Source organism: Pseudophryne corroboree, chromosome 4 (assembly GCF_028390025.1).
Source record: "Pseudophryne corroboree isolate aPseCor3 chromosome 4, aPseCor3.hap2, whole genome shotgun sequence".
In the NCBI taxonomy this organism is placed as follows: Eukaryota; Metazoa; Chordata; class Amphibia; order Anura; family Myobatrachidae; genus Pseudophryne; species Pseudophryne corroboree.
The window spans coordinates 709,453,494-709,467,003 of record NC_086447.1 but is presented as its reverse complement, the minus strand read 5'-3'; the positions used below and the strand labels follow the sequence as shown (position 1 = coordinate 709,467,003).

The 13,510-nt window shown below is 42.3% G+C and overlaps 2 pseudogenes; one reads left to right on the top strand and one right to left on the bottom strand.

Annotated features, from left to right (window-relative positions):
* Window positions 1–8,681: 8,681 nt before the first annotated feature.
* LOC134912544 (5S ribosomal RNA) lies at window positions 8,682–8,799 on the bottom strand (annotated as a pseudogene).
* Window positions 8,800–9,800: 1,001 nt separating this feature from the next.
* On the top strand, window positions 9,801–9,918 carry LOC134912543 (5S ribosomal RNA; annotated as a pseudogene).
* The last annotated feature ends 3,592 nt before the right edge of the window (window positions 9,919–13,510 follow it).

Here is a 13,510-nt window from a genome sequence, read left to right as displayed (position 1 = left end):
AAAAATATTGTTTGGTGTGCCGCGAGTAAAAAAAGGTTGAAAATCACTGCGCTAGATTGAGCCTACATGCAGGCTCAATCTAGCACCGGCGATAGCGACGCGCGGGGTTGCGCATCGCTATCGCTGGGGGGCATACACACGACAGATCCGTGCTTAAAATCTAAGCAATCTAGTCAGATTGCTTAGATTTTAAACATGGCTCTCTACGTGTGTACCCCCTTTAAACAGTGATACTATTAAGGGGAAAAAACGGTGTGTTTAGAATATAATAGTTTTAAATTATGTTTGCAAAATGCTGATAATTTGTGGCTTTTAAAATGCATGTGGAAACCACAAATTCCCTGACATTAAATCAACCACTATGTCAATAGATGTAGGGGCTAATTCAGACCTGATCGTAGATATGCTAAATTTAGCACATCTACGATCAGTCACACTGACATGCGGGGGGACGCCCAGCACAGGGCTAGTCTGCCCCGCATGTCAGTCCATGCCCCGTCGCACAGCAGCGATTCTTTTGTACTTCAGGAGGAGCTCCCAGCAAGCACAGCTCCTGTGCGCTGACAGGGAGCTACTCGCCACTGCCCGGGTCGCAGCGGCTGCGTGTGATGTCACGCAGCTGCCACGGCTCGCCCCCAAAGATCCAGGCATGCTAAATGCGCTGGCCCGTCCCCTCCCACCAAGCAATCCGCCTCTGCCTGTCAATTAGGCAGAGGCGATTTCAGGGCTACAACAGCCGTCGGCTGTCTGCCATGTGCCGGCACACTGTAGCGCATGCGCAGTTCAGACCTGATCACAGCACCGATCAGGTCTGAATCAGCCCCCAAGTTTGTATTTTGCTTTAAATCAATTAATTGTATGGTGCCAGATGTACTTAGCCTTAAAAATAATAAATTGCACTGTGAGAAAGTACCAACTAACCCGCTCCTGTCTTTGTTCAAACCCAGTCTGTAACATGGCAGTTAGGAGCTGATTGGATAGTACTTCAGTATCACCATGCAATTTATCACTTTCAAGGCTTAGTACATATCCTCCTTAGTGTTGAAACAGTGACCTGCTAATCTGTGGCTTTCAAATGTTGCCCTTTAGTAAATAAACTCACAAGTCTACAGTTCATAGCATCCAGTTTGTTTACATATAATGGTTTTACTGCATCATAAACAATTTATCTACATATATGTCCATATGTACTGTATGTATAATATTCTTGGGTGCTTGGAATACACGTAGAAAAAATAAAAAGGGTGAAATGCATTCTGATCATATTGCATTAATGTTTTCTTCACAAATGTTTTTTTTTTATTTTGCTTTAGTACTGTATCCTCTTAATTCAGCTCCAGTCTTGATGTAGTAGTACAAGGAAATTGTAAGGACTAGATTTACTAAGCAGTGGTCACCAACATTTCTGACTGATGGCAACACTAGTGGGGCATCTAAGGTAGTCTGAGTACAGTAAAGGCATATTTATGCAAATTATGGGGCCAATTCAGTAAGGATAGCAAATTCTGCTAATCAGCAGAATTTGATAACCATTAGCACGCATACTGGGGGGCCGCCCAGCGCTGGGCAAGGCCGCACAGCATGCTGACCGGCGCCTCCCCCCCTGCTTCTAGCAGAAATTGCGAACAGCATGCAATTTCTGCTTGTTAGCAGAATGATGACTTCTGCCGGCGCAGTTTAGCCATTTTTGCTGTCGCAGCGGCTGCATGTGATGTCACGCAGCTGCTGCAGCCGCACCCATGACACGCCCCCATTTGCACGTACCAGCCCGTTTGGGCTGGCACGCCCCCGCATCGCTCCGTTTCCACCCAGAAAACGGAGCGTTGCCGCCCCCTCCCGCCCCGCGACCGCCTCTGCCTGAATGACAGGCAGAGACGATCGGATTTTCTGCGGTCCCCCAAAGAAAATGCGGGCGCATATGCAATAGGGCCTGCTGTGCATGTGCCCGTGGCCCCTCAGCAAAAATTCCGTACGAATCGCTGCTTGCGATTCATATTGAATTTGCCCCTATACCCATACAGACCTGCAGAAACATGCATGTATGCTAAGTGGCAAGTGTAAATAATAGAGCTGTTGGGGTTCGAATTTACCCAGATCTCAAAACAGCATCTCATTGGCTATCTGTTTTCTGGATAGCCAAAAAAGAATTCTGGATAAAAATTAGAGATGAGCAAGCTCAGTTCTCAGAGAACCAAGCCTACCTGCATTTCCAGGATCCGAGTGTATCTGAGCTGGGACTTGGATCTCCCTGCCTGCCTTGTTCCCAAAACGAGGCAAAACATCATCTTTCCGCTGTCTGATCTTGTGGGTTTTTGGATTGCATGCCCGGCAGGTGCAGAGCAGACTACAAGCAGGAAGTAAGATTCCCGTCACCCTGAACCTGTCACTCAGTACTCATGGAGACTCTGCAGTATTCCATCCCGGATGCTGGAGGTAAGTTAGGGGCTGACTGAGGATACAGGAGTACGGTAGTACTCTCTCCAGTGGCTATTGTATTGTTTCTCAGCTCCCGTATCACTGACCTATTGCGCCTTTGTGGAAAAAAAGATAAGAGAAGCACTTGGAGGTCCAATGTTTTCACAGTGAAAGATAATCAGAGAAGTTAAAGGGGGAACACACAGGGAGATTTGTCCCAGAGATGTGTGCTGAGCGTTCTAGCACAGAACGCTCAGCACACATCTCCCTCGCCCCTACACACAGCGCTATGTGTACTGAGTGAGGGGGGGAGGGAGGGGGACACGCATCATTATTGCTATGGGCATACACATGGAGTGATCCGTACTTAATTTCTAACCAATCTAGTCAGATTGCTTAGAATTTAGAGATAACAATTATATCCACATAATTGTAGAATAGGCGCACAAAACAATTATTATCTGATTGGTCACTTATATCAATTAAAAGTATATATTTAAGCAGCTCCCATATGAGTACTCTGCAATACTCAATGTATATATAGAAAAAGCAAGAAAGATATAAAACAATATCACAAGGGAGTGCTTCAATAGAAATCCATTTGTCTAAGACAATTTATTAAATATATGTAATAAAATATGAATAAAGTATCAACATTGAATAAAAACAATTTATCACACTGATATTCACCACCGCGCTATGTACGTCCTTAGCACCACGTAAGATAAATATATAGTCCACATTTTGTGCAGATGAGAATTGAACGGAGCTCCGATTTTAGATATATAGACACACATATATAGACACACATATATATTCACTGCCACTCCCACCTCGAGCCATCGGACCAGCTCACAGATTGCCGGTTACACTGCGACCTACGAGACATAGTGGTGAGCTATACGCTGGCAGTGGGGAGGTAGTAGCAAAATCACTGATGGCTTACCTCTAAGTCTGGGAGCCAACTATTGGAGCCACAAACAAACAGCACTTGAACCAGTTGTGGACTGTCTATATATCTAAAAATGGAGCTCCGTTCAATTCTCATCTGCACCAGATGTGGACTATATAATTATCTTATGTGGTGCTAAGGACGTACATAGGGGGTCATTCCGAGTTGTTCGCTCGCTAGCTGCTTTTAGCAGCATTGCACACGCTAAGTCGCTGCCTTCTGGGAGTGTATCTTAGCTTAGCAGAAGTGCGAACGAAAAATTAGCAGAATTGCGAATAGAAATTTCTTAGCAGTTTCTGAGTAGCTCCAGACTTACTCAGCCATTGCGACCTGCTCAGTCCTTTTCGTTCCTGGTTTGACGTCACAAACACACCCAGCGTTTGCCCAACCACTCCCCCGTTTCTCCAGCAACTCTTGCGTTTTGCAACTCGAATGCCTGCGTTTTTCTGCACACTCCCATAAAACGGCCAGTTTCCGCCCAGAAACACCCACTTCCTTTCAATCACACTACGATCAGCACAGCGATGAAAAAGCTTCATTATGCCGTAAGTAAAATACCTAACTTTTGTGTAAAATAACTAAGCACATGCGCTCTGCGAACCTTGCGCATGCGCAGTAAGCGACTAATCGCAATATAGCGAAAATCTGCAATGAACGAACAACTCGGAATGACCCCTATTGCGTGGTGATGAATAACAGTGTGATAAATTGTTTTTATTCAATGTTGATACTTTATTCATATTTTATTACATATATTTAATAAATTGTCTTAGACAAATGGATTTCTATTGAAGCGATCCCTTGTGATATTGTTTTATATCTTTCTTGCTTAGAATTTAAGCACGGATCTCTCAGTGTGTAGCCCCCTTTAACTTACAATACAATTACACAGCTAAGTACCATTGTACCTCTGCCTTACGTGCTGTGGGTGGAAGGGGATGTCTGCCTCTCTTATGCATGCAACTACTACTGCCGCTGCTGTATAGAGGAGTGACATTAGCAATCTTAAGGCAAATCCCTGTAATCAACTATGATTACTATGAACCCATGATCAATAATTTTAAACATCAAACTTTCACTGGTACACTGACTCACCCCGAGATCGTGACACAGAGATTTCAAGCTGCGGTGAGATCCACCATTTTTCTTATCTTTATTCAGTGCATTCAGTTTTGCTAAACCTGCTCCTGATTTGTTGCAAGTACAATCTGATCTCATGGTGATCTTGAATACTTGAATATCAAACCCAGTGCTCTGGGAAATAGTTTCAGTCACTGAGAGTGACCCTATGGGAGCTAATATACTTTTAGTCATAGATGATTCTGTGTATATCAAAGTGCACAGATTGTCATTTTACTCATAAGCCCTGAAATCAGCCAAACAGAATGATACATTTTTAATTTATTATGAGCATCTCCCTAATGTGTTTTTATATTCTGTATAACTAAGTTACAGTGTAATAAATTGTATCTAACTTTAACCTATCTGATTATCTTTCACTGCGCAAACATAGGACCTCCAAGTCTTCTTTTATCTTTTTTATGCATAACTTTTATATAGAGAGCTCACATCTCTGTTATTAGAGAGTTGCTGTGAAGTCATCTGTTTGAACAAATTATTTGGTTGGATAAATTAGAAGTGTGGACTTAGCGGGTCATTCTGACCCATTCGCTCACTGCATTTTAACGCAGCAGAGTGAACGGGCGCCCTAGTGCATCGGCGCATGCCAGACGGCCGAAGGCCGTAGCAGGGATGCGATCGCCTCTGCCTGATTGACAGGCAGAGGCGGTCGCTGGGTGGGAGGGGGCGGAACGGCCGCCATTTCATGGGTTTGGTCCGGCCAATGCAGGCTTGGCTGGACCGAACGGGGGGCGGGCCACAGCGGCTGCATGACATCACATGCAGCCGCTGCGGGCCAGGGAGCGATGAGTAGCTCCCGGCCAGCATGCTAAAGCTGCGCTGGCTGGGAGCTACTACTAAAGCTCTAAGGCATCGCCGCTGTGCGATGCCTTTGCACTTCTGCGAGGGTGGGCCGGACTGACATGTGGGGCGGGCTAGCCCTGTGCTGGGCGTCCCCCCGCATGTCAGGGAAGATGATCGTAGCTGTGCTAAATTTAGCACAGCTACGATCAACTCGGAATGACCCCCTTAGTTGTATTATATATTACGCCCTTGTTGTTGGCTGACTGTTCTCAAATATCATTTGCTGTGGGGATGCTGTTCTATGGCTGTCTTATTGAGGAAAACCAAATTCAGTTACTGCTGACTGAGAGATTACTATGCTGTGGTTTTCTGCCTACCTTTAACCAGCTGGTACTCATAGAGCTGCTCAATCACCTAAAGTCTGATGATGGCAGCACTATACGAAGCAGTAGATCAGCTATATATGAGGGTCCATGCATCTATTTTAACTATCTATTTGAATACACTTGTGGGACACACTTACTGGTTGAGTAGAGACTGCAGGAGGTAAGGGTTAGGTTGCGAGAGGGGTGGGTTAGGCTGCAGGAGGGGTGAGTTAAGGTTAGGCTGCGAGAGGGGTGGGTTAGGCTGCGGGAGGGGAGATTAAGAAACGTGTCGACATTTTGGACTGTGTAACTTTTCCATGTTTACCTTTTAATCCTGTTGACCTTTTGACCCTGTCAACTTAATGCATATCGACCATATGGTGTCAACCTATTGAATGTCAACCTATTTATTGTAGATCTCTTGATCCACACCTGTTTTCTCTCCCCCCACTCCAGCAACTGAGATGTTAATACGTCTCTTCGTTATTGCTTAGTGCTTCATCTCGATAAGAGGTGACACAATAAGTGCCACTATAGTGCACATTTTCTAGTATTCTCTCACTGATGTGCTACAGTATATCACATCTCTTTAGCCCTACAGTATATGGCTGCAAAGGAAAAAAAGGACCTGGGTCCCTCAGTATGCCCTTTGCCAAACAGATAACGGTCTCAGGGGTTTATTCTGAATTGGACATGGTCGCTCTTGCATCCAGCCAAAGCAACCTACTTACGGGTTACCTACTTGTAGGTATTTTCTTTTGGCCTGGGGTGCTGAGAAAAATCTTATGAGACACTAAGGGTGGCATGAAAGTAAAAAAAAGTTTGGGAACCACTGCACTTGAGTACATATCTTAAATTATTATTATTATTATTATTATTATAATTTACATATTTAGCATATCATATGTCACTTATGTAATTCACATAAAACATGCATTTAGCAATGCATAGTCTGCACACAATTCTAAAAATGTAGCTGCACACACATAAAATGAAACACTATTAGCTTCTTCACTCCTATCGGTGTCAGTACTTGCTATATAGGATCTGCACAAGCCAACAATCTTCCAAATTTATGCAACTGCAGCAAACATTAAAGGTTTCATTCATTTTCTTATTTTTGCTAAGTTGAAAATACCCTAAGCTAAACTTAAACTTTTACCACAAATTACTTTATACTGTACATGTGGTAGCTGATAAATGTACACTATCATTTACAATTATTTTTATTCTAAATAAGTGGGGTGTGGATGATAATATATTAGCACCACTTTGCTCCAACATCTTACACAAGTATTGCTTTTTTTCCTGTATAATGGGGTCATTCCGAGTTGATCATAGCTGTGCTAAATTTAGCACAGCTACGATCATGTTTCCAGACATGCGGGGGGATGCCCAGCACAGGGCTTTTCCGCCCCGCATGTCAGTCCACCCCCACCCCCACCCCCGGCACAAGTACAAAAGCATCGCACAGTGGGGATGTTTTTGTACTTGTGGAGTTACTCCCGGCCAGCGCAGCTCCTGCAGCTGGCCAGGAGATGATCGTCGCTGCCCCTGGTCTCAGCGGCTGCGTGTGATGTCACACAGCTGCTGCGGCCTTCCCTCTGCATGGTCCGGCCATGCCTGCATTTGCCCAACTGCGCCCCCATAATGGCGGGCCAAACGCCGCTGTGTCGCCCCCTCCCGCCAAGCAACTGCCTCTGCTTGTCAATCAGGCAGAGGCGATCAGAGGGAACAAACTTCGGCCATCTGGCATGTGCCAGCGCACTGCGGCGCTGTCGCATTCGCAGTTCCAACCCGATTGCTGCGCTGTGATAAACTGCAGCGAGCGATCAGGTCGGAATGACCCCCAATGTGTACTAATGTAGGATTGTCTAAACACATTTGCCCTCTTTAGCCCATACCAAATTTTAACTTGATAATACATGTTCATTATCATCTGACCACATGTGAGCATGGGATGAGTACAAATGTTCAGATTATCAACACTTTTCTAATCCTCCTAGTCTACTATCTCTCCTCTTAATCATATACCCTCACAAATAAGTAAAGCTCTGTCTCCTGTGCTCATCCCTATCTTAACTAAAATCTGTAATCTCTCTCTTTCTCTCTGCTGATGCCTTTCCTTCACTGAGAAAGGTTGGTGATTCCGCACCAGTATTACACAATTACATGTGTTTATGTGAACCAGTATACGTTTATACAGAGATAATCTCTTAATTACCGTCTGGTGGTGCACCCAGAGTCAGAGAAAAGCTGGAGCAAAAATAGAATAAAGAAGACTCTTGTTTGGGTGCACTCTTGTTACTGTTGTATTTATCGATATTATTAAAACATAACTTTTATTATGCTTTGTTAAAATAAAGTCAGTATCCACTCATTCTCCCCATGGAGTTATTATCAAGCAAATAAAGGGAAAACCCACAGATGTATCATTGGAGGAAAGGGCTAAGAAGGGGTTTGTATGTTCTGGTTTAGCCTATCCCAATATAGACTGGCATAGAGGTGTAGATATAATCACCATACACCTGTTCTCATGCCATACCAGTACAAGCGATGCTTGTATTAATGGGACCAGAGTTGGTCATGCACAAATAGGTATCAATTACATTGGGAGTGTTTATAACAAGTATATACTGCCTAATCCTATTCTCAGCACACAAAAGCTAATAGGTGTGCCTGATATCGCTGGAATTAATAAATTGTTGATTCCTATTGATTCTTGCCTGAAAAAATCACCATACACCTGTTCTCATGCTATCCCAGTACAAGCAATGCTTGTATTAGTGGGACCAATGTTGGTCATGCACGAGTAGATATCAATTACACCGGGAGTGTTTGAAACATGTATATACTATCTCATCCTATCCTCAGCACACATGACCTGATAGGTGTGCCTGATGTCGCTGGGGATAAGTTGTTGATTCCTAATCGATTCTTGCCTGAAAAAAATCAGGATATAAGTGGGAAGGAAGAAGTAGTGGTGATACTGCTGTTGGTATTGAGTTTTAAAATGAGACAACCTCAGATTACTACACTGGGTATTCTCTGAGGGTCACCCCTCAGATACTGACCCAGCCCATCACCGTTTTGCTTCCAAGATCAGACGAGATTGGGCTCTAGCGGTGAGGTATGATAGTAACCTGTGAATGAGGTGTCCCACTCACCAATGAGAGTGCACCTATTCAGTAGATTAAGGAAGAAGTGTGGATCTGCTGTCTATGTTAGACCTGGGATTACTCCCAGGAATCATGGATGAGAGTCCACGAAAATAGAAAGAGGGATGAAATCTTTAGTAGAGAGAAAAAGATAGTACAATGCTTTATTCGAGCATAATTGGATATATGTATTATATTCGATATATGTTCACGGTGTCTCTATATGGGTTAACTGTGGAGATGCCCTTTCACGGGAGAAATTACATCCACACACTTTCTCAATTCAATTTGAACAGCATATCCAATATTATCAGAAAGAAAGTCCCAAAATAAAGTGTATGCAGGAATGTATGACGAATGAAGGTAACATACCAATCAATTTTAGCATACGTGTATCATGGCTGGAGCTGTCATCTCCATTATTTAGCTGCACATGGAATAAGTATGCTGTTTTGAACACCAGTTATATGTATGCACCAACAAAAATTACAGATCAGACAAGAATAAAGAAAAGATATCACAATTGATACCGGGTACCGCCCAGGTCGCTGGGTCAGTTAAAGGTGATTAGTAGTGCTGATATTCTCCCATGATAGGATCCTATTGCATGCCTTGCTCAGAGTTCTTGTTGCATATATGGGTAGGAAAACGCGTTTCACCCGTCAAATCGGGCTTGCTCACTTCCAATGCATTGAGAAAGTGTGTGGATGTAATTTCTCCCGTGAAAGGGCATCTCCACAGTTAACCCATATAGAGACACCGTGAACATATATCGAATATAATACATATATCCAATTATGCTCGAATAAAGCATTGTACTATCTTTTTCTCTCTACTAAAGATTTCATCCCTCTTTCTATTTTCGTGGACTCTCATCCATGATTCCTGGGAGTAATCCCAGGTCTAACATAGACAGCAGATCCACACTTCTTCCTTAATCTACTGAATAGGTGCACTCTCATTGGTGAGTGGGACACCTCATTCACAGGTTACTATCATACCTCACCGCTAGAGCCCAATCTCGTCTGATCTTGGAAGCAAAACGGTGATGGGCTGGGTCAGTATCTGAGGGGTGACCCTCAGAGAATACCCAGTGTAGTAATCTGAGGTTGTCTCATTTTAAAACTCAATACCAACAGCAGTATCACCACTACTTCTTCCTTCCCACTTATATCCTGATTTTTTTCAGGCAAGAATCGATTAGGAATCAACAACTTATCCCCAGCGACATCAGGCACACCTATCAGGTCATGTGTGCTGAGGATAGGATGAGATAGTATATACATGTTTCAAACACTCCCGGTGTAATTGATATCTACTCGTGCATGACCAACATTGGTCCCACTAATACAAGCATTGCTTGTACTGGGATAGCATGAGAACAGGTGTATGGTGATTTTTTCAGGCAAGAATCAATAGGAATCAACAACTTATTAATTCCAGCGATATCAGGCACACCTATTAGCTTTTGTGTGCTGAGAATAGGATTAGGCAGTATATACTTGTTATAAACACTCCCAATGTAATTGATACCTATTTGTGCATGACCAACTCTGGTCCCATTAATACAAGCATCGCTTGTACTGGTATGGCATGAGAACAGGTGTATGGTGATTATATCTACACCTCTATGCCAGTCTATATTGGGATAGGCTAAACCAGAACATACAAACCCCTTCTTTGCCCTTTCCTCCAATGATACATCTGTGGGTTTTCCCTTTATTTGCTTGATAATAACTCCATGGGGAGAATGAGTGGATACTGACTTTATTTTAACAAAGCATAATAAAAGTTATGTTTTAATAATATCGATAAATACAACAGTAACAAGAGTGCACCCAAACAAGAGTCTTCTTTATTCTATTTTTGCTCCAGCCTTTCCTTCACTGTTCATGCCTGCAGTGATTACTCCCATTCTGAAAAAAACTAAATTCTCACCCAAACTCTCTCTCAAACTACCGTTGCATCTCTCAGCTCCCATGCCCCTCCAAGCTACTTGAAAGACTTGCCTTTTTTTGCCTCACACACCTTCTTAATTCCCACAACTTATTGGAGCTACTTCAGTCAGGCTTTCTTTGCCAACACTCCACTGAGACAGCACTGAGTAATTAGTGAAGGATCTGGTCACTGCTAAGTCTAAAGGCCATTACTCACTTCTTATTCTTTTAGATCTCTCTGCTGCTTTTGACACTGTGGACCACTCTCTTCTCATGCAAACACTACAATTCCTAGGTCTTCAGGACACAGCCCTTTCTTGGTTCTTATCCTACCTATTGCTCTATCAGTGTCTTCTTCTATAAATCCACCTCCTCTTTGCTACCTCTATCAGTTGGAGTACCGCAAGGCTCAGTCTTAGATCCTTGGCTCTTCTCAATCTCTAAAACATCTCTTGGCAAACTAATCAGCTGTTTTTGATTTCTATTCCATCTGTAGTTGGATGATACTCAAATCTACCTATCCTCCACAGATTTGTCACCATCTGTAGTGTTATGTGTCACTGAATGCCTTTCTGCCGTTTCATCTTGTATGTCATCCAGGCACCTCAAACTTAATATTTCCAAAACAGAATTAATTACATTTCCACCAACCATCAGTAGTTACTTACCAACCATCCCTATTACTGTTGAGGACTCAACAATCAATCCTACCCCACAATCTCACTGCCTAGGTTTTATCCTTGACTCTGAACTATCCTTTGTTGCCCACACTCAATCTAATCTAATCTAACCAATGCTCTCATAATCTCCCAAATTGATTATTGCAATAGAACTCTTACCGGTTTTACCAAAAAAGCAATCCATTCTGAATACAGCTGTGAGGCTAATTTTCCTTGCTAGACATTCATCGTCTGTAAATCCACTCTGCTAGCCCCTCCATTGGTTACCTGTATTCTAATGTATTAAATCTAAAATAATTTTATTCACACACAAGGCCATAAACCAAACTACCCCAACATATGTCTCTTTGCTTATCTCAAAATTTCTCCCAACCAGACATCTTTGCTCTTCTCAAGAGATATGTCTCTCATCCACATTCTTTATTTGCTCCCAATCAGGAGTGCAGTACTTTCTTTGGGCTGCACCTACTCTGTGGCATGCCCTCCCATGCACATTAAGACTCTCCTATAGTCTCCAAACCTTCAAGCGTTCCCTGAAAACTCACTTTTTCGGGAAAGCTTATCAAATTCGGGAAACTCACACATAACCTTCATAAACTTTCCTACTCAATGACATCCCCATTTGTACAGTCCACACATATCCTCACACATTTTCCTTCTGACCCCAAGCCTACATTGCTGTGTGACCATATCACATAGCCCACCAAGAACCTTTGCAATCTGGGTTACCGTTATGCAATACGCAGCACCTATACTTCTGTCAATGCCTATTTCCCTATGAATTGTAAGCTTGCGAGCAGGGCCTATCCACCTCTATGTCTGTCTGTTTTTACCCAGTTTTGTATCATCATTGTTGTTTCCAATTGTTGAGTGCAATGGAAGAAACTGTTAATAACAAATAATCTTCATAATTCCTCTGAAGGTGTAGCTGCATCACATTGTTACGGTGTCATTAACTTTGTACTAAAGTAAACAGTTACTTGCACTTCATTTCAATTAAGATGTACTTTGTTTAACTATTTCTAGGACCTGCCATACTATATTCAAAGTCTGCAAAGGTGTGAATCAGCAATCCCAATTATGTGCCATGATGGGATGACAGCGAGTCACGAGATTCCATATAATCTATGTTCTCCCTGAACAAATCTAATTAACAATTACTTCTAAGATGAAATTCATTGAAGACCTTGGCCAAAATTTACTAAGAATTGGAGTTTGTCCGATTTGTGTTTTTTTTCTAAGTCCCAATCCGGGAATTCACTAAGCACCAATCTCGGCAGTGTTTTGACTATTCGTAATGGTTTGATTAGCAAAGTTCAGAAATACGAATGAATAGACCATCGGTCAAACGCGGCTGTTATTTCATACAATACAGGAATTCACTATTCATTCGTATTTGGGTGTTAGTCTCTGAGTGATCAAATGCGGTCGTATTTTTATGCGATTCGTTAAAAAAATCTGCAAAAAAATAGACCTGCTTTTTTCAGCCGTGTTTACATGTGCTGACACTTACAAATCATTCACACCTGACTTATCATGCCTATAAAAGGGACACAAACTTGTCTCATCCAAAATAATTTATTGCCTTATGTTTGCTGGAGTAAATTTGGACTTTTAAAAGTCAATACACATTTTTCAACATATATCCATTATTACGCACATTAGTGTTAAAAGTTAAAATCTTTTTTATTTTGTGGGTTGTGCCTCAGGTTTTTAAATATGATTACTCATTTTTTACACACACAAACATGCCACAACAATAATGTCATTCATTTTGGTTATGAAAAATGATAAATGTACACAAACAAATTAGGACACTTTTACACAACTCTATTGTGTTTTTCTTGTAAAGTCGTCTACAGAAGAAATGTAAACCAGTTTTAATTCACATTGTAAGTTGCATTGGTCATGGATGATTATGCCTGGCTGCCAATTATTGTGTGTGCAGGATCTGAGATTGATTGGAATCTAGAAAGAGTAATGATTAGAAAAAAATCAAGTGGTCTGGTTACGTCCTGCTAAAGACATTCTTGCTGGCTGCCAATTATTGTGTGTGCAGAATCTGAGATTGATTGGAATC